Here is a 21965-nt window from a genome sequence, read left to right as displayed (position 1 = left end):
GTCTTCCCCCCGGTGTAGGAATGACTCCTGGGGATGAGCCTCCCTGACACTGAGGGATGACAACCAAGTACCAGCTAATGATGAAACTAGAAAAAGACCTTGAATAAAAGGGTCAACTTAGACCAGCCGAATATCTCAGCCTACGTGTAATATCAGGAGTTAAAAATGCTTTTTGACCTTGAATAAAAAGGGGGAAATGGAAAGGAAAATTGAGTTTGTATGATTATAAGTCTCCAAAAAAGAGCCAGGAGGTCATCTGAGGTGTCGCCCTTATGCACACCTCATCAGAGTCCCAGAGACAGCTAAAGTAGATACAACCCCAGGTACTGGTTCTTCTGAGGGATAAAGAGAACCACAAGTTATATGGTCTTGGCAGATGGAGTTCAGTGCCCTGTCAGTTGGCCCTACTTTGGAGTTTGTTTTCCTGAGTGTGATGGAGTTGTACTCAGATGTGATGTTTGTTCACAAGTCTCTCCTGTTACTTTTACTGAACCTGTGGTTGGCACTGGGACTTAGTGTACATGCAGGGGACCTGAATATCTGGACTCTCCATATGATAGCCAGGTCCTGAGCCTCAACAGACTTGCAAATCCTACCCTCTGGTTTATTGGACTTACCCTACTCAGCTAACATGGATGTGAAGAAGGTCAACCAACACAACAGGAAGCCAAGAGTGCCTACAACTGAAAGCAGGAGAATTACATCCAACATCCATGTGGAATCTAAGCCCCCTCTTGATATAGATGTGGAGTGGACATAACCATCCCAAGGTCCACAGAATGGAGGAATAGAGTACGGATTAGAGTGGACTTACTGATAGTCTATTCTTGAACTATTGTGATTAGTAATCAAAGAAAATGTAGCATTGTCCTGGACAAAGTGGCCATGGTAGTTGCTGAGGGTAGGGAGTGGGAAGAAGAGATGTGATGTGGGGGCGTTTTCAGGACTTGGGCTTGTCCAAGGTGGTTCTACAGGGACAGTTACTGGACATTGCATGTCCTCCCATGGCCCACTGTGTGGACTGGGGGAGAGTGTAAACTATAATGTGGACCATTGACCATGTGGTGCAGCTGTGCTCAGAGATGTATTCATCAAGTACAATGAATGTACCATGATGGTGGAGGATGCTGTTGTTATGGGAAGAGTGCGGTGAGGGAGGTGGGGGGTGTATTCGAACCTCACATTTTTTAATGTAACATTAAAAAAATAAATGACAAACAACAACAACAATAAAAATGTCATTTGATCTAGTGGATCATATGGTCCAAGTGGCAGAATATCTTGCATGGCAGACTGGGCCTTTTGCCGAGATTCCTCTTGTTCAAGCCCCATTCAAGAATAGCAAGTGTCAGGTCACTTTGTACGTGGGCTAGATAATCACAACCAAAATTTAAAGATGCCAACTGAATGCTTTGATGCCTTTTTTGATGGCAGAAAGAGTGAAGTGTAACAGCTTATCCTTCTCCTTAAAATGAATATACCCAAGGTGCTTGGACATTTCACTGGGATGGAAAGCCCCTGAATTTTTGTTGGATTTGTCTCCCACCCTCTGACTTATAGTTGCCTTACCTATAATGCTAGAGTATTTGCTACTTCTTGCCCACTAGTTCAAATCAGCATAATTTCATCAATGTAATGAACCAGCATGATGTTTTAGGAAGGGAAAGGTGAATAAGTTACCTGGAAACTAAATAATGTCATAGAATTAGAGAGTTGCTATACCCCTGAGGTAAGACAGAAAAGGCATAATTATGACCTTCCAGCTGAATGCAAATCATTTCTGGTGGTCCTTAGTAACAGAAATTGAGAAAAAATAATTTCCAATTAATACCTGATAACAGGTACCAGTTGATGTGTTAATTTCCTCAAGCAATGACACCACATTAAAATAGAACAGCAGCTGTAATAGGAGTCACAACCTGGTTAAGTTTTCAGTAATCCACTGTCATCGATGACTCCAAGATCTACCTGTTTTCTGCATGTTCTAAATTGGAGAGTTGAGTAGCGGTGTGATGGGAATCAACATCCTTGCATCTTTCAGGATCTTAATGATGGGAAGTGGACTTGATCCAGTGGTTAGGGCATCCGTCTACCACATGGGAGGCCTGCAGTTCAAACCCCGGGCCTCCTTGACCCGTGTAGAGCTGGCCCATGCGCAGTGCTGATGCGCACATGGAGTGCCATGCCACGCAGGGGTGCCCCCACATAGGGGATCCCTAGGCGCAAGGAGTGCGCCCTGTAAGGAGGGTTGCCCAGTGCCAAAGAAAGTGCAGCCAGCCCAGGAATGGCGCCACACACACGGAGAGCTGACACAGCAAATGACGCCACAAAGATAAACACAGATTCCTGTGCTGCTGACAACAGCAGAAGCAGACAAAGAAGACGCAGCAAATAGACACAGAGAACAGACAACTGGGGTGGGGGGGGGGGGAAGGGGAGAGAAACAAATAAATAAATCTTTAAAAATAATAAAAAGATCTCAATGATGACCATCTCTGCAATCCATCCAGAAATGGAGTTTTGCTTCTGATTCATTATTTTGCTAGGTAGAGGCAGATTTAGTGGCTTCTACTCGGCCTTTCCTATTATAATAATCCTCATTTCACAAGTGAAGTAATCAATGAGAGGATTCTGCTAGTTGTTTAGTATATCTATTCTAATTATGCATATTCCAGAAGTGGAAAATAACCACAAAATATGTTTGGGGACCCACTGGACCCACTGTGAGAAGTACTTGAGCTTAAACTCCATTGATCATCTGAACTCCATAGGCCCTTACTCATGGCGGGCCAAAGTGTTGTTTTGGGTCTTGGGTAATTAATGTCTGTTTAGAGTCAGGGTCAAATAATTCTTGAAATATCAGATTAATTCCTTTTCCCCAATGCAAAATCAAACTGGTAAAATGCTGGGATGTAGATTTCTTTGTATTTCAGCCATCTGACCAAGGAGGGTTTGGTTTTCAGAAGACTCAAGTCTGTGGCTTCAAGGAACAATATTACTTTTCAGGGCACACAGAAAAGTTTTCATGTCCTTCATGCAGTGCTTGAGCTGGGCATTTAAGATCATTCCCTAAATTCCCAGCATATTTAGGAAGATACAGCCATTATTATACTTATTTATTCTACAAAACACAGTTAAGAAGTCAAATTCCCTGTTATCCGGTCCCTTGTCTCTTGATCTCATTTGAGTAGCAGTACATAATGCTGATATTTTGCATATCTCTATTGCCAAATCACTTCATGAACTATAAGGTGCCATCTTAAACATTAGCAATAGAGTCTTTGGTGAATTTTTATCTAATCATATTAGAGGTAAAATTCTACAAACCTCAGAACCACTCGGGTTTCTCATCCTTAAGATTTTGGGTTAAAAAAAAAGTATTAATATGTGTTTCCAAGTGAAATTAAACAGAATACATTATATCTCAATAATATATGGAATGATTTATTATGGAATTGTCAAATGATTAAAGATTGAAAAGGCTGAATATTGTAGGGCTGGTTGCAAGCTGTAAATTCCAAAAGATATTTTTCTGAAATTTAGCATGTTCACATTAGTACAGGTTGTAACCTTGAAACTCCAATGAAGGGAAAGTAGTATTCTGAAAGAGAAGCTGACTGTCAGAAGAAAAGTCAGAATTTCTACTTTCTGACTTCTGAAATCCTTAGTTCTGGATTTATAATCACTAACTGATAGTATGAGGAGATGATCCTCCTTGCTGAATGCAATCTTCTTTGTTGATTGTGGACACAGTATAACTGTAGATGCATTAAACTGTCTAATGATGTAGATCCTGCTACAAAATAACCACAGAATAACCATCTTGTCAGTGCAAGATTAAACAAACAACTGGACACCATAATATAGCAAAGCTGATATGTGAAATTAAAGACCACAAGGAGTCTCTGGGCCTGGGTTACCATCAGCTTTTAGGTTACTTAGAAATTCTTCCTTTCTTTTCCCACATTTCAAAGTTGTCCTTTGGTAGTGTCTTGTGATTTTTATGTTTTTCATATTGCTTAAAGTTGTAGAGGAACAGAGAGAAGTAAATTTATTACTCAAGGATTAATCACTAAATCTGAGCATTTACTTATTTTCTGGAAATATGTGATAATTCTAATTCATATTTTCTCTGTCCCAGACCAGAATTAAATCAATATTTTCCCTATGATTTCTGCTTGTTTTAATTGGACAATGTTGTTTCTAGATGAAGATCTGTGTGTTACTGTTTTTTTGTTTTTCATTTTTATTGAGATGGGATTGCTTCTATAAACTCTCAACACAAATATATATGAAGTACTTACCATAGTAACTGTAATAAGACAGGCATATGAACATGCCTATATTTCTGACTCAATATCTTCTTTTAGGTACTTAACTGTATTTACCTGTTTGCATGTGTTTATGTTTGTGCGTGTTGGTATGTTCATGTTTATGTGTGTGCCTATGAGCTTATCCTCATAATTCTGATTTTAATCAAATACCACAGAGTTCATTTTATCCTCTGCCAGATCCCTATTTATAGTTTCTTTCTCCTACTGTGAAAAAACCAGCTTTCATTACCTGCTATCTATTTACATAATGAAGTTACTTAGATTAGTTCATTTCAACCCCAATAATTTTCAAATGGCTATGTTATTCATTTATAATAAATTAGGTAAATGCAGAAGGGTTTGAATTGCATGATACACCTACTCCCATATGCTGCTTTTTTTTCATTGTTTGTTTACATTTAGAGAATATGGGAAGTATAAGTGAACATTTAATATGTATATTTAATATAATTTTGTATTAAAAAAGTTTTTGGCTTATAGAAAAATCACACAGAAAATACAGTTCTCATAGAACTCCTCACATGCACTTTTTCCTGTTATTAACACTGCATTAGTGTGGAAAATTTGTTGCAGCTGATAAAACAACATTATTATAATTATACTGTTAAATATAGACCATGGTTTATACTGGTGCACAATGAATGTGTTGTACAGCCCTATGTTGTTTTTAAATTTATTTTTATTCTGAATATATATATATATTAAATTTTGCCATCTAAATCCATTGAAATATATAATTATGGATGTTAATTACCTTCACAATGATGTGGTATTATGGCCATCAACTACGAAAATATTTCCACCACATGAAACTGAAAATCTGTTCCAATTAAAGCAGCGGTGCTCAGAGATGTATTCACCAAATGCAATGAATGTCTCATGATGATTAAGGACATTGTTGTTATGGGGGGAGGAGTGGGGTGAGGGAGGTGGGGGATTTGTGGACCTCATTTTTTTTAATGTAACATGAAAAAATGAATAAAGAAAAAAAAAACATTAATTACAATTCCCTACCACCACCCAGACTCCTGGTAACCTGTATTTCAATTTCAATCATTATGAATTTCCTTATTCTAATTATTTCATATCTTTGAGACCATACTCTATTTATACTTTTGTGTCTGGCTTATTTTACTGTACATAATGACTTAAAGATTCATCCATTTTGTTATAAGTATCACAACATCATTCCTTTTTATGCCTTAATAATATTCCATTGTATGTATATACCACAATTGTTTATTCATTGATCTGTTGATGGACACTTGGGTTCTTCCTTTTTTTTTTTTTTTTTTGCAAGGGAGAATAATGAAACTATGAACATTGGCATGAAGTATCTACTCAAGCCTGCTTTCAATTATTTGGGGTATACTTCTAGTTAGAAGTAATATTGCCAGGTCATATGGTAATTTTATCCCCAACAACAGTGAATTAATTTTCCTATTTTGTCACACTCAAATACTTATCTTTTTTTCATTATTTTATTAGTAGCCTTTTTAATGGATGTGAAATAGTATCTCACTGAGGTATTCATTTGCATTTTCTTAATTACTAATTATGTTCAGCATCTTTTCAGGTGGTTTTTGGCCATTTGTTTGTCTTCTTTGAAGAAATATATGTTCAAGTGTTTTGCCTACTTTTTAAATTAGTTTTGTTTGTTTTTTTATATACTTGAAAGTAAACCCTTTTAGGATATGCGGTTTATTAATATTTTCTCCCATTCTGTAGGTTGTCTTTTAAATTTCATCATATAGTCCTTCGATGCATGAAAGTTTTTGACTTTGGTGAATTACCATTTCTATATTTTTTTCTTTTGTTATTTGTTCTTTTGGTGTGAATCTCAGAAACTATTGTCTTAAAAAAATCCTGAAGTTATGTCCCTATATTTCTTCAGTAAGTTTTAGTTTTGTTTCTTATTCTTAAGTAATTCAAAAATTTTGAATTAATTATTGTATATGGTGTTGATATAGGATTCTACTTTAATTCTACTGCATGTGGATATTCAGTTTTCCAAGAAATATGTGTTGAAGACAATATACTTTCTGCATTGAGTGGACTTAACAACAGTATTAAAAATCATTTGGCCATATATGTGAAGGTTTATTTCTGAACACTCAATTCAGCTACAGTGTTATTTATCTTTCCCTGTGCATTTAACATGCAGTTTTTAAAAGCAGTTTCATTCACACAAAAAGACAATCCTCTAAAGCATACAATTGATGGCTCTCGGTATAATCACAGAATTATTCTTTAATCATCACAATTTTATTTATTTATTTATTTTTTGCTTTGCAATTGCAAAATTCTTTTTTTCTTTTATTGATTTTGTAAAAATATTACATTAAAAAAATATGAGGGCCCATTCGACCCCACCACCCCCACTGCACCCCTCCCCCCCCAGCAACACTCACTCCCATCATCAGGACACATCCATTGCATTTGGTAAGTACATCTCTGGGTATCTCTGCACCTCATGGTCATTGGTCCACATCATGGCCCATACTCTCCCCCATTCCATCCAGTGAGCCCTGGGAGGATTAACAATGTCCGGTGATTGCCCCTGAAGCACCATCCAGGGCAACTCCAAGTCCCAAAGGCGCCTCCACATCTCATCTCTTCCTGCCATTCCCCATACCCATCAGCCACCATGTCCACTTTTCCCACTCCAGTGCCACCTTTTCTCTGAGGTCCTTGGATTGGTTGTGTCCGTTGCACCTCTATGTCAAGAGGAGGCTCAGATTCCACATGGTTACTGGATGCATTCCTCCTGCTTTCAGTTATAGGCACTCTAGGCTCCATGGTGTGGTGGTTGTCCTTCTTCAACTCCATCTTAGCTGAGTGAGGTGAGTCCAATAAATCAGATTGTAGGAGCTGGAGTCTGTTGAGGCTCAGGGCCTGGTTATCATATTGTCAGTAAAAAGATTCAATCCCCTAAATTTATCTGAAACCCCAATACCAACTACAATTCCAGTAAAGTAGCATGATAGTCTTATGAAAAGAGATCCCCTCTGGGTCCAGTTTCACCACACAGAAACACCAGCTCCAAAGAAGGGCCATCTGTCATGGCAATGAACCCTATCTGCCAATCATCACAATTTTAGACCATTTTCATTGCATCAAAAAGAACAAGAAAACCCATACCTTACACCTCCTATTATTGGCACACATTGATGTGGTAATTTTGTTAAAACTGATGAAATAATATGAAAATATTACTTCATGTTGTCACATGCATCAGGGTTTCATTCTTATTTACATATAAATATTTCATCGTAGTATAGCCCATATTTTGTTCTTAAGTCGATGGGCACTTGGGTTGCTTCCGTCTTTTGGCAACTGTGACTAATGCCATTTTGGATCTTTTTAGGCAAATGTTTTCTTGTTTTCCTGTTTTAAATTTGTTTTGATTATTGTATATTTGTAACTAGTTTTTAAAGGAGAAAACGTGTGCCCTCCAAATGTGTTCTTTTTCAAGATGATATTTTCTATTTGGAGCCCCTTTTTGCTTCCATTTCTGGAAAGAAGGCTGTTGGACTTTTAATTTTGATTACAATGAATCTGTAAACACTTTAGATATAGCTGACATCTTAACAGTATTCAGTCTTTCAATGTGTGAACATGGAAAATCCTTCCACTTATTTAGAACTTCTAGAGTTTCTTGCAGCAAAGTTTTAAAGATTTCCGTGGAATATTAATTTATATTCTTGATTAAATTTATTCTTAGATATTTGATTTTATTAGTTGCTATTGTAAATTGAATCAATTTTATTCCTGATTTCCTATTCAGATTGTACATTACTTGTGTATAGAAAGGTCACTCATTTTTCTTTTTTTGCTCTTTTTCCCAGTTAAATGCTCAATTTATTACGTCTAGGGGACTTGTGAATTTTTTTTTAGGATTTTCTCTATGTATGATATTGTCATCTGTAGAATGTGAAAGTTTTATTTCTTCCTTCCCAATTGGGATGGTGTTTTAGTTTCTTAGGTTGCTTTAAGCAAATTCAATGAAATGGCTCAGGTTTATCAATGGACATTTATTAAATTACAGTTTTGTGGTCATAAAATTGTCCAAATCAAGGCATCATTTAGGTAAGTGTTTCATGCTGAAGACTGGTAGTTGGTGATCCTTGGATACTCTGCAACTTGGAAAGGCATGTGGCAGCACTTGCTGGATTCTTCCCCTTCTCTTCTGGGTTTCATGGATTTCAGGTTCTTCCATTTTTCTTTTCTTCTGCATTCATTCCAATTAAAAAGGACTGCATTGGAGAGGATGTAACTCAAATAGTTGAGTGCCTGCTTCCTATGAATGAGGTCCTGGGTTCAATATCCATTACCTCAATAAAAGTAAAGTTCTCAAGTAAGAGAATCAAGACTCATCCTGGTTGAGGTGGGTCACACCTTAACTGAAGTAGCCTTATCAGAAGGTCTTACTTCAATGGGTTAACACCCACAAGAATTGATAAGATTTAAGGTCATGTTTTTCTGGTGGACATACAGCATCAAGCCACCAATGAAAACTTTTATTTTTTTTATTTTACAGAAATGTTCTAGCTAGAACTTCTTTTTTTTTAAAGATTTATTTATTTATTTAATTTCCCCCCCCCCTCCCCTGGTTGTCTGTTTTGTCTGTTCTTGGTGTCTATTTGCTGCGTCTTGTATCTTTGTCCGCTTCTGTTGTCGTCAGCGGCAGGGGAAGTGTGGGTGGCGCCATTCCTGGGCAGGCTGTTCTTTCTTTTCACTCTGGGTGGCTTTCCTTACGGGGCGCACTCCTTGCGCGTGGGGCTCCCCCACGCGGGGGACACCCTTGCGTGGCACGGCACTCCTTGCGCGCATCAGCGCTGTGCATGGCCAGCTCCAGACAGGTCAAGGAGGCCCGGGGTTTGAACCGCGGACCTCCCATATGCTAGATGGATGCCCTAACCACTGGGCCAAAGTCCGTTTCCCTAGAACTTCTATTATAATGTTGAATAGTTGGTAGTGGGCATGATTGGTTACTGATCTTAGAGGGAAATTTTTCATTATTTCACACTGGAATTTGAAGTTAGTGGTGGCTTTTTCACATAAACCCTCCTTCATGTGAAGATTATTTCCTTCTACTCCTAGTGTTCTGAGGGATTTTTAAAATCAAGAAAGGATATGGAAATGGGTCAATATATTTTTTCTGCATTAATAGAATGCAGTGCAATGAACATGTGTTTTTGTCTTTCAGGTTATTAATCTTTATTAAATTAATTTAGGTTATATTAAACCTCCTTGGCACACCAGGGATAAATCCCAATTTAACATGTAGTATATTTCATTTAAGGTGCTTTTGAATTAATTTTGCTTGCATTTTGTTGAGGATTTTTAGTTCTATATTCATAAGGGATATCATCTCCAATTTTAGTCTGGTATCTTTATATGGAGTTTGTATTAAGGTGACATTGACTCCATTGAATGAGTTACAAATTGTTCCTACCTCTTAATGTTTTGACTCTATTTGATCAGTATTTGTGTTAATTCCTGGAATGCTTCATAAATTTCTCCAGTGAAGCCATCTATTCCATGACCTTCATAGTTAGAAAGGATTTTTTAAATTTTTTAAGAAGGTACTTAGATTACATAAATGCTACATATAAATGTAAGGGAATCCCATATTCCTCATTACCTGCCGATCCCACATTTCTCCATATTAATATACTTCATTCTTAGTGTGGTACATTTGTTACAATCAATAATACATTTTCCAGCATTGTCACACAGCATGGACTATAATTCACACTGTTGTTTACAGTCTCTCCTGTACAATTTTGTAAATTATGACAAGATATATAATGGCCAGTTTCAACCATTGCAATGTAATACAGGTCAATAACAAAATCCTGAAAATGCCTCCATAATACATCTATTTTTCTCTCTCCCTCTTCTCAGAGGCTTCAGTGACCACTGGCTCCACATGAATGATTAAAATTCTTAACATTGCTATAATCACAATACATCTCTAGTAGAATAATAATAAGCCTAGTCTAGTCCATCATTCACTCTCTAATCTTGAGGATTCTGGGATGGTCATTCCCACTCTACCTGTGATTGAGAGAGGGCTTAGATCACATGGGACATATTGATGCAACTATCTTCCTTGCAGTCGCAGACCTTCTCTATCCTTTGGGTTGGCCATTGTCTATCATCTTCTCCTTGTTAGTTGTCCTGGGTGAGTCCAATTAACTGTAGAGTAGGTTTTGCAGATCTATTGAGATTCAGGGTTCAAGTGGTACATGGACAGTCCAGATTTAAGTCTCTTGGAATTACACCTATCAACTCTAGTACTAACGATTGGTTCAAATAGAAGGGACAGAAGAGTCATGTATAGGAAAACCAACATTGAGTCCAACTCTGTCACAGTGGGGAGCATAAATTCCAAAGCAGGGTCTACTGGCAGAGATCCAAGATCCTGAGCTGTGTGACCTGCCTAAAGTGTCTGGATGTCTCCAGGCCCTCAAAAGACCCTCTATTTGATGGGATATTTATTTTGGTAGTCAATGAGTTTCTGCTGAGTCGTGTTTAAATGTAACCTTTGAAATAATCTCTTGATTTATTGTTAAATCTCTTAGTCATATAAACTCATTGGTATTTACACTTTCCTCCTTTTGGTCAAGGTCTAGTTGTTGCTTGATAGTAACCCTTGGTGCCAGGGAAGCTCATCCCCATTAGACATGTCCCATGATGGCTGGAAGGTAATGCATTTATATACTGAGATTGGCTTAGAGGACACATTTGAGCAACAAAGAGATTCTCAGGAAGTAACTCTTAGGCAGCCTATAACACTACATTCTGTTTCAATTTCAAAAGTAAAGGTTCATAAATACATCCATCACTATCAAGGGCCCATCAATGGTCCATCCTCCTTCACTAGTCACTGCCCTTGTTCTCAGGGGCTTCTTGGTGTCCCACTAGAGATTAGAGATTATAGCAGAGCTCTCCAGAATGGAAATTTGATATTCCTTTAATTACTGTGTGAATAACCAAAACACTGTGATAATGCCCTATGATCACGTGAACACATTGATGTGTCTTATATTATGACCCAGGTGAACCTTCTCCCTTTTATCCTCCATCTCTCACACCCTGACCAATGATCCTCCCCTGCCTCAGTTGTAATCCTTCTGTGCTCCAAAACTTCTTCAAAATTGAAGTAAAGAAATAAATGAATAAAATTAATAGGAAGATGATATAATAATGAAAATTTTAAAAATAAAATTTTTAAAGATTGAAATTAAAATGTTAAAAAATTTAAAAAAAATTGACATTGTCTTTCACACTGTAATTTCTATTGTCTTATATGTACAATGATGTTTTCTTCCATTTATTCCCTCAGTGTCTTACTATTTTCATTTTGTCTTCAAAGAAACTTTAGGTTTCGGAAATTCACAAACAGAACAGAGCTGATTTCCACATATCCAACATCCTCCCCCTTTGCCTCTTTCTCCTTTTCCCTTATTAATAACATTTTACATGTGAATGGTACATTTGTTATAATTGATGTACAAATCTTGAAACATTGCTACTAACCATTGTCATTGATTTACATTATGGTTTACATTTTGGGTCATACACTTTTATAGATTTTGATGAAATTTAACATGGTCTATATACATCAATTCAAGATTATGTAGACCAATTCCATCATCCAAAAATGTCCCGTGTTCCATTCATTTTATTCCTCCATCCTCCTCCCCTCAGAACCCACTATAACCACCAAGATTAACTCATTGAAGGACATTGAGGTTACTTGCAACAATGTTGTGGGCTTGACATACAGGCCAGTCCTCCCCTATTAGGCACTGTCTGTGCTCTCAAGAGACTCCTAGCCCTTGATTTGTGATCATAGCTGGACTCTGGAGGATGAGTGTCCAACATCTTTCTGCTTATTATGTGAGTCTCCAACCACTGATACAACACACTATGACAAGAGGAACAAAACACAATCCCTAGAAACCTGCCCCAGGTGTGACCTCTCCCACATTATCCCCTCTTCCAACACCTTAAACCAGTAACTCTCCCTGCCGTATTTGCCAAAATAACATTCCTAACATTTGTGTTTTAACCACATAATCACAAATCACTATAGTTCACCCACTCCCTCACCCAACCTTACCCCCAGTTCCATGGATGGTTCAACCCTCCCTCCCAAACCTACCTCCCTCACAGACCAGTACATCCAGCGCATATGCATCAGTGCACCACTGTTATGCCCACCCAATACATAACTATATCTTATCATAGATTTCGCCAATTCATTATTTTTAAAACTCTCATTCTTATGTAATTTCTTAATTATATTTGGTTATTTTCTTGGCTCCAATTTTAAGAAGTTTTGAATCACTGAAGAATTACAATTGTGGCCAGGGAGGATCATTGGTGAAGGGTGTCAGAGATGGGGGATGCATGGGAAGAGGTTCACCTTTAAGGCATATGATTGTGTTCAGTTGTTCATAAGGCATTGTCACATGGGTAGAGATCAGCACAATAACTGAGAGAATATTGAATTCTCATCCTGGGGAGCTGTGTCACATTCTCTAATGCGACAGCAAGAATCCTGAGTACAGGGGCAGTGAATAGTGGATGAGGATGGACCATTGATGGGTTCCTGATATTGACGATTGTACTTATGAACTACTTTTGAAATGGAAACTTAGCCCACTATTATAGGTTGCCTAAGAGTTACCTCCTGAGAATCTTCCTGTTGCACAAGTTGGCCTCTTTCTAAGCCAAACTCAGCATAAAAATGCATTTTGGGGAAGTTTTCGATTAATGATTCATTCTTTTATTAGTTTGTTGAGATCTTTTATTTTATTTTTATTTCCTTTTTCTCTTATCTCCTGAGTAATCTTCATTGGTTCCTCCCTTCTGCTCAATTTTGATTAATTCTATTCTTCTTTTATAGATATTTTGTTGTGAAGTAAAGTCTCTGACTTGAGATCTTTTTTTTCTTCTTTTTCTGTCTTTATTTATTTTTTTAATGTTACTTTCAAAAAATGTGAGGTCCCCATATATCACCCACCCCCCTCATCCCACTCCTCCCCCCATAACAACAACCTCCTCTATCATTGAGACTTTCATTGCATTTGGTGAATACATCTCAGAGCACAGCTGCACCACATGGTCAATGGTCCACACCATAGCCCACACTCTCCCACAGTCCCCCCAGTGGGCCATGGGAGGACATACAATGTCTGGCAACTGTCCCGGTAGCACCACCCAGGACAACTCCAAGTCCCGAAAATGCCCCCACATCACATCTCTTCCTCCCACTCCCTATACCCACAAGCCACCATGGCCACTTTCTGCACATCAATGCCACAGTTTCTTTGATTACAAATCACAATCGTTCATGAATAGAATATCAGTAAGTCCACTCTAATCCATACTCTATTCCTTCATCCTGTGGACCTTAGAATGGTTGTGTCCACTCCACATCTATATCAAGAGGGGGCTTAGATTCCACATGGATGCTGGATGCAATTCTCCTGCTTTCAGTTGTAGGCACTCTTGACTCCCTGGTGTGGTGGTTGACCTTCTTCACCTCCATAATAAACTTGCTTCAAACCATTATAGTTTCTTGATTTTGCATATTTATCCTAACCACTGTGTGTTTGAATATGTGTGGGTAAATATGTCAAATACACTAAAATTGTCATTGTGGTTCTATCCTGGAAAGTATACAGTTTATAAACTTCCATGAAAGACTGTTTATTATTGTTTGTTCAGAAGCATAAGGGGTACTGGCTCCGTTGTATTTATATCCAAGCTGGGTTCCTGATTTTAGAGAGCCATCCTGACCAAATTGTTTCTTCTCTACAGTACCATACTGCAATCTTTTCCCTATGTTAGCCTTTGGATTTCTCTGTCTTTCTTGGGACAGCCTGCTGTAGCTAGTCATATCACCCATTGTTACAGCAGTGTACTTACTATCTTTGTTAAACTTCATAATCTCTTGTTCTTTTGCTGTTTTGGGGCACCACCCATATTTTTGCAGATTACTGTGACAATCTAGCAATTGGGCAATCCCTCTTCACGTAGGGTTTTCCTCAAAGTTTCCCCAACTCTGGCTCATATTTTGGTTTGATTAATCCTGCTGAATAGGCTACTTGTCTCCAATATGGAGTGGAGGTTTACACAAAAATAGCTTCATGCTGAACAGAGAATGAATATATCAGACCAAAGAAAGACTTGGAGAAGTGAATCTTGGTAAATAATGAACATTTAATTAAGGGGATATTGTTGGGTCCTCCTCCTAGTTGGAGTGGGGAGAGACAGTATTTTCTGAGTTTGATCATCTATAATTGCTGCAAAACCAATGGGGAGTTTTTAAATGACTGTCTATGTAGAGAAGGGGGGAGTCATGTGAGAAGCAGCAGGACTTTTAAAGAATTCAGTGTTACAAGAATTACTGATCAGTATCCAGTTCACAACCAGTTACTGAATTTTGCCTTTAACTGTTTAGGAATTGAAAGTTAGTGCAACTAGAAGGGGAAGGAACTGGAAGGGTTGAGGGGGACACAAAGTAAAATATGCCAAATATTTATAAGACCTAGAGCAACTAATAAAATGTTGGATAAACAGCAGATAGTTGTTAAGTTCTTACTGATTGATTATAGGATAAATATGTATTAAGCTGCTTATTGGATTGTTATAAGAAAGCTAGAAATGCAGAAAATCATATTGAAAGAGGTGCAAATGCATATCAGTATTGTCAGATATACCATTATACATTTCTAAATAAATGAAGTGTCCTTTTACCTAAGCCCCTGCTTTCTGGAAAGATCTTATTTAAAAGTTGGATTTACTGAAATGAAGTTTAAATTTATACAGAAGTGGCTACCTTGACTGCAACTTAGTCACACGTTAGCCAACAGGGGTTTTTGCCCTCATCTGAATATTCTCCTGGAAAGAAAGTGAAAGAGTATCATTTATGAAATGCGGGATGTCTTCAAGAAGTGGAGAATACCATGAAAATCTAGAATTGAAGGTGTACACAGCCAATAGGCTTGATTCCAGCATTATAAGATGGGGAAAGTAATCAGAGAGATGGCATGGGAAGCAGCCCTGTGGAAAAGTCCTCCAAATTCCCTATTCTGGAAACTATGGAGAATAAAAAATAAGCTTGCTTAATGTTTCTGAGTTAAAGGCCACACAAGATAAAATGAATTTGGAGAATATAGGCTAGGAGCAACAATTGAAGTCTGAGGTAAAGACACATAGATAAATTCAGCACAATGCTGACCAATATAGCAGAATCTCACAATAGAGCAACTCCCAGTGTCAGATGTCAATTTCTGCCCACATCAAACCCTGGAACACAAGCTAACATGACATTTTGTTTAACAATTTGATTACAAACTTACCGCAGCAGGGGCTATTTTACTTCCATCTCCCCTTCTTCATTCCAGGAAAAGAAGATCAATCTCAGGAAAAAGAAAGGAATTTGGGAAGAGATTTGACTTCCCCACCTCTCCTGGCATTAACATTTATCTTGGAGTGGGGGGAGGGCATCAGTGACTAAGACGAAGGTGAATTTTGAAATGAATAGACTAAATTTTAATAGAAATACGATAAAACTTAAGAACTTAAATGAAACTGATTTCATATCTGAAAATGAATGAAAAGTTAAAATATTCAACCAAGATGCTAAGAGACAGAAATACATAGCAGGAAAGCAGGGTTTCAACTAAAAACAGATGATAACATTTTTTGGAAAAAAATAAAATTAATGAATATGCCCTGAATTTATACCAACACTGAATTGAGGTAGTTCATAAAATTGTTGCTAGTATTAATCAGACAACTTACATTTTAGTGATAGATGTTTCACCACTGGGTTACAAAAGGAGCTAGATACCTTACAAACATAAATATGAAGGTTGATTTCTGAGTCCAAAATTCAAATCCATTGGTCTACATGTATGTCCTTGAGCCAGTATCATGCTATTTTGTTTAATGTAGCTTTGCAATAAGTTTTAAAATTGAGAAGTATGAGTCTTCCAACTTCATTTTCCTTTTCAGGTTGGCTTTAGCTCTTCAGGGCACCTTTCCATTCCATAAAAATTTCATCATTGGATTTTTTTTCATTAAAAATATGGAAATATATCATTCATACATGAATATACATTTAAAAATAAGTGTGGAGAAAAGGTATGACCTTACAAAACAAATGTGCACACCATCATAAGAAGATCCCTGCAATAAAGATGCTTGAAGTTTTTATTGGGATTACATTGAACCTTTAAATTGCTTTGGATAGTATTCACATTGTAATATTTATTCTTCCAATCCATGAACATGGAATGTTACCCCATTTATTTATATCATCTTTGATTTCTTCTAGCAAAGTTTTATAATTTTCTGCATACAAGATTTTTAATTTCTGGTTTAATTTGTTCAAAGATTTGTTTAGTCTTCTGGTTGTAATTGAAAATGTACATTTTTCTTGATTTTTTGTTCCAATTATTCATTGCTTGTGGATATAAGCACTATAAATTTGGAGTATTTGCCATGCATCTTGCCACTTTGCTTAATTCATTTATTAGCTCTAGGAGCTTAGTCATGTATTTTTCCAGATTTTCTGTGTATAGGATCATATTATCTGCAAATAGGGAAAGCATTAGCTCTTCATTTCCAAATATGATGACTTTTGTTTATTTTTTCTTGCCAAATTGTTCTCACAAGAACTTCCAATACAATGAGCAATGACAGTGGTGACATTGGGCATAGTTTCTTGCTCCATTTTTTAGGAAAAAAGCTTTCAGTCTTTCACCATTAAGAAAGATGTTAACTGGCATTTTCATATATGCTCTTTTTCATGTTGAGAACATTTCCTTCTATTCCTTGTGCTCTATGTGATTTTATCAAGAAGGATTTTGATAAATGCTTTCTCTACATTAAATGAGATGATCATATTCTTGTACTCCTTCATTGGGTTAATGTGGTGCATTATATTAATTGATGTCCTCATTTTGATACGCCCCTGCACATGGGAATACTTCTCACTTTAAAAGGGTGTATGATCTTCTTAATATGCTATTGGATTTGGTCTGTTTTTATTTTGTTGGGTTTTGCATTTATTCTCAAAGAAATATAGTTCTGTAGTTTCTCATTTCGTGGTACCTCTATATATCTTTGGTACTAGGGCGATCTTTGTTTCATAGAATGAGTTAGGTAGTGTTCTCTCTTCTGAAACTTTTGGAGGATTTGAGCAGAATTACAATTAGATATTCTTGGAATGTTTGCTAGAATTCCTCTGTAAATCCATCTGTTCCTGGACTTTTCTTTATTGGGAGGTTTTTGAGTACTGGTTCAATCCATTTACTGGTGTGGTGTGGTGATTTATCTGATAATGTCAGTATCCCAGAAAGGCAGGTTCTTTAATTTAATCTATTCCTATGGGGTGGACATATTGTAAGTAGGATGTTTTAATGTGGATATTACAATTAAGATTTGACCAAACTCACTCAATGGCATTTAACCATATTACTGGACTACTTTAGAAATGGAACGAATGCAGAGAAAGTTAGAGGGAAATCCACAAATGCAAAAAGCTAAAATCAATGAAACACTGAAGACAACAGAGACTAACTGATGTGGTCCTCTGCCTAGATATGTGGTAGATGGGCTACGGATCGCTGGCAGTAAGTCCTCAAGAAGTAAGCATTACTTTTATGATGCAATGCTTTAGACATTTTCCCAGACTTTAACCATTAGTGAGTAAATTCCCATTGCTTAAACTGAAGCATTTCATTTTATAATTTTGAGAAGACTAGGAGACTAAAGCAATTAGCAATTGTTTTGTTGAGATATTCTATTTCTTCTTGAGTCAATACAGGTAATTTCTGTTTTTCTAAGAATTTCTCCTATTCACCTATGTTTTCTAATTTATTAGTGTATAGTTGTTCATAAAATGTACTAATTCTTTATTTAAAATTTTATTTTGAAAGATGCTTTAGATTGCATAAATGTTACATCAAAAATATACAGGAAAGACACCCTGGGCAGGGGAGAAAGGGACTTGAAACCTCATCAGTCTCTTTGGGTAACTAGAGTGTAGGCCTGTGTGTCTTGTATTATTCCACACAGCTGTGTTTCATCTCTACTCCTGGGAAAGGAGAAAGTTGGCAGAAGCTTCATCATTCCCTGGGATAATGAGGACAGCTTGAGCCACTGCAGCCTTTAGCACCAACTACATCCTTGGTTCATACTGCACAACCAGCAAGGGAGAAGTGGCAGGAAGCACGACATCAAAGAGAAAACTGCACCCAGCATAAATACTCTAGTAAGCCACATGCCAAGGGTTCAAGAAAAAATTACAATCCACACCAAGAAACAGGAAGCTATGACCCAGTTAAAGGAAAAAGATAAGCCAGCAGAGGACATAAAGAGGTTGAGACATCTAATCATAGATATTCAAATAAATCTCCTTAATCAATTCAAGAGATAGCTAAAGAGATTAAGGATATTAAGAAGACATTGGATGAGCACAAAGAAGAATTTGATAGTATACATAGAAGAATAGCTGATCCTATGGGAATGAAAGGCACAGTAAATGAAATTAAAAACACATTGGAATCATATAATAGGAGATTTGAAGAGGCAGAAGAAAGGATTGGTGAGCTTGAACAAATGGCCTCTGAAAGTGAACATACAAAAGAACAGATGAAGAAAAAATTGGAAAAAGTGTACGAGGTCTCAGGGAACTAAATAACAGCAAAAGGCATGCAAACACATGTGTCATGGGTGTCCCAGAAGTAGAAGAGAAGGGAAAGGGGGCAGAAGAAATATTTGAAGAAATAATGTTAGAAAATTTCCCAACCTTATTGAAAGACATAAATAACCATATCCAAGAAGCATAACATACTCCCATCTGAAAATATCTGAATAGACCAACTCTGAGACACACACTCTTCAGAATGTCAAATGCCAAAGACAAAGAGAGAATTCTGAGAACAGCAAGAAAAAAGCAATGCATATCATGTAAGGGATACCCAAAAAGTTTAAGTGGTGATTTCTCACCATAAACCATAAATGCAAGAAGAGAGTGGGGTAATATATTTAAGATACTACAAGAGAAAATCTTCCAGCCAAGAATCTTATATCCAGCAAGACTGTCTTTCAAAAATGAGATTAAGTTTAGAATATTTACAGATTAACAGAAACTACGAGAATTTCTATCCAAGAGACTAGATTTTCAGGAAATACTACAGGGTATACTAGAGCCTGAAAAGAAACAAAAAAAAATAGGAGAAGGAGACCTAGAAGAAGAGAGTCTAGAAATGAAGATCATATCAATAACAGTAACTTAAAGTGTTAAAACAGTGGTAAAAATAAAATATGACAGAAAAAGCTCAAAAAGTCAGGAATAAACTTAATCAACGATGTAAAGCACTTGTGTTCAAAAACCTGCAACTCAGTGTTAAAAAGAAATTTTAAAAGGCCTAAATAACTGGAAAAACATTCCATGCTCATTGATTGGAAGACTAAATATCATTAAAATTCTACTCAAATTTATATACAGATTCAATGCAATCCCAATAAAATGTCTACCAGCATTTTTTTAGAAAAAATTGAAAACATGATTATTAAATTTATTTGGAAGGGTAAGTGATCCTTAATAGCCAGAAACATCTTAAAAATGAAAAGTGAACTGTCCTCTCTAGACGTTAAATTACATTATGTAGCTATAGTAGTAAAAACTGTATGGTGCTGACATAAAGACAGACACATAGACCAATGGAACCTAGACAACATAAAAGCGATTAACAAATTCCTAGAAACTCACTACCTACACTGACCCCAGAAGAAATAGAAGACCTCAACAAACCAATCACACATGAAGAAATTGAAACAGTCATCAACAATCTCCCAGAGATAAAAAAGCTCAGGACCAGATGACTTCAAAGTTGAATTTTACCAATCATTCAAAGATGATCTAATACCAATCTTGCTCAAGCTCTTCCAAAAATTGAGCAAGAAAGAATACTACCAAACTCATTTTATGAATCCAAAATCACCCTAATACTAAAACCAGACCAAGATACTACCAAAAAGGAAAACTAGTTTCCAATATCTTTAATGAATATAGATGCAAAATTCTTCAACAAAATACCTCTAAAAGAACCCAAAAGCACATTAAAAGTCTTGTGTATGTTTGCTCTGGGAGTTCACAAGTTTTACTCTACACTTATTGTTTATGTATTTTCATGTATAAATTATATACTACTACTACTACTAATAACATTAGTGCTTAAAGGGTGGTTCAGGAGGAAAATTCACTGAACATAAGATACTCTGTTTAGTAGTAATATAATGAGTATGCTCTTTTATCATTAGTTAAAAGTGTTTCAAAACATTGCAAGGTATTGGTGGTAGGGTAAAATATGAGACCCCTGTATGATGTTGTGTATGCTTATTTTTAAATTTCACAACTATTACTATACGCTTATTGTTTATGTACGAGTAATTTATATCAATATTTTTTCAAAAGAATTAATTACCATGGTCAAGGGGTTTTTATCCCAGGTATGTAAGGATGGTTCTACATAAGAAAGTAAATTACTGTATTAAACCATATTAATAAATTGAAGAAGACAAATCACATGATCTGAAATTATACAGAAAAGGCAAATGACAAATACAGCACCCTTTCATGATAAAAACGCTCCAAAAGATTGGAGTAGAAGTAAGCATTCTCTATATGTTAAAGCGCACTTACGAAAAACCTATAGCTAACATAATACGCAATGTTGAAAAACTGAAAGTTTTCCCACTGAGATCAGAAGCAAGCCAAGGATGTCCACTATCAACATTGTTATTCAATATTGTGCTAGAGGTACTAGCTAGAGTAATAAGGCAAGAAAGATGAGTGCACAACTATGTGATGACACCAAAACATTGTTTGTACGCTTTGGATGTTTTATGCTTTATTATTATGTAACAATAAAATTGATTTGTTATGAAAAAATATATAAGGGTATTCTCATATAACCTTATTTCATTGGGTTCATTAAAAATATTCCATTTATGTTTTTGAATTTCATTATTTGTATCTTTTTTTTCTTTGCTAATTTAGCTAATTTTTTTCAATTACCTGGATCTTTCCATAGAATATGCTTTCATTTTGTTGATTCTCTCTATTGTATCTTTTTTTCCGTTTCATTTATCTCCATTCTTTTTTTTTTAAAGATTTTATTTTTATTTATTTAATTCCCCTCCCCTCCCCCGGTTGTCTGTTTTCTGTGTCTTCTTGCTGCGTCTTTTTTTTTTTAAATTTAGTTGGTTGTTTATTTGTTGTTGTGTTGTAGAATTTCTGTATATATGCTGGATATTAAATCCAAATTGGATATGTGCTTCCCAAATATTTTCTCACATTCTGCATGTTTTTTTAAAAACTTCATTGACAAAGTGTTTTGATGCACAAAAGTTTTTAGTTTTGTTTCTTTGTCCGCTTCTGTTGTCGTCAGCGGCAGGGGAAGTGTGGGTGGCGCCATTCCTCGGCAGGCTGCTCCTTCCTTCGGGCTGGGCGGCTCTCCCTATGGGTGCACTCCTTGCACGCGGGGCTCCCCTACGCGGGGGACACCCCTGTGTGGCACGGCACTCCTTGCG

The sequence above is a fragment of the Dasypus novemcinctus genome, chromosome X (assembly GCF_030445035.2).
Source record: "Dasypus novemcinctus isolate mDasNov1 chromosome X, mDasNov1.1.hap2, whole genome shotgun sequence".
Taxonomy (NCBI): Eukaryota; Metazoa; Chordata; class Mammalia; order Cingulata; family Dasypodidae; genus Dasypus; species Dasypus novemcinctus.
Note: the sequence above shows the minus strand (reverse complement) of the source record.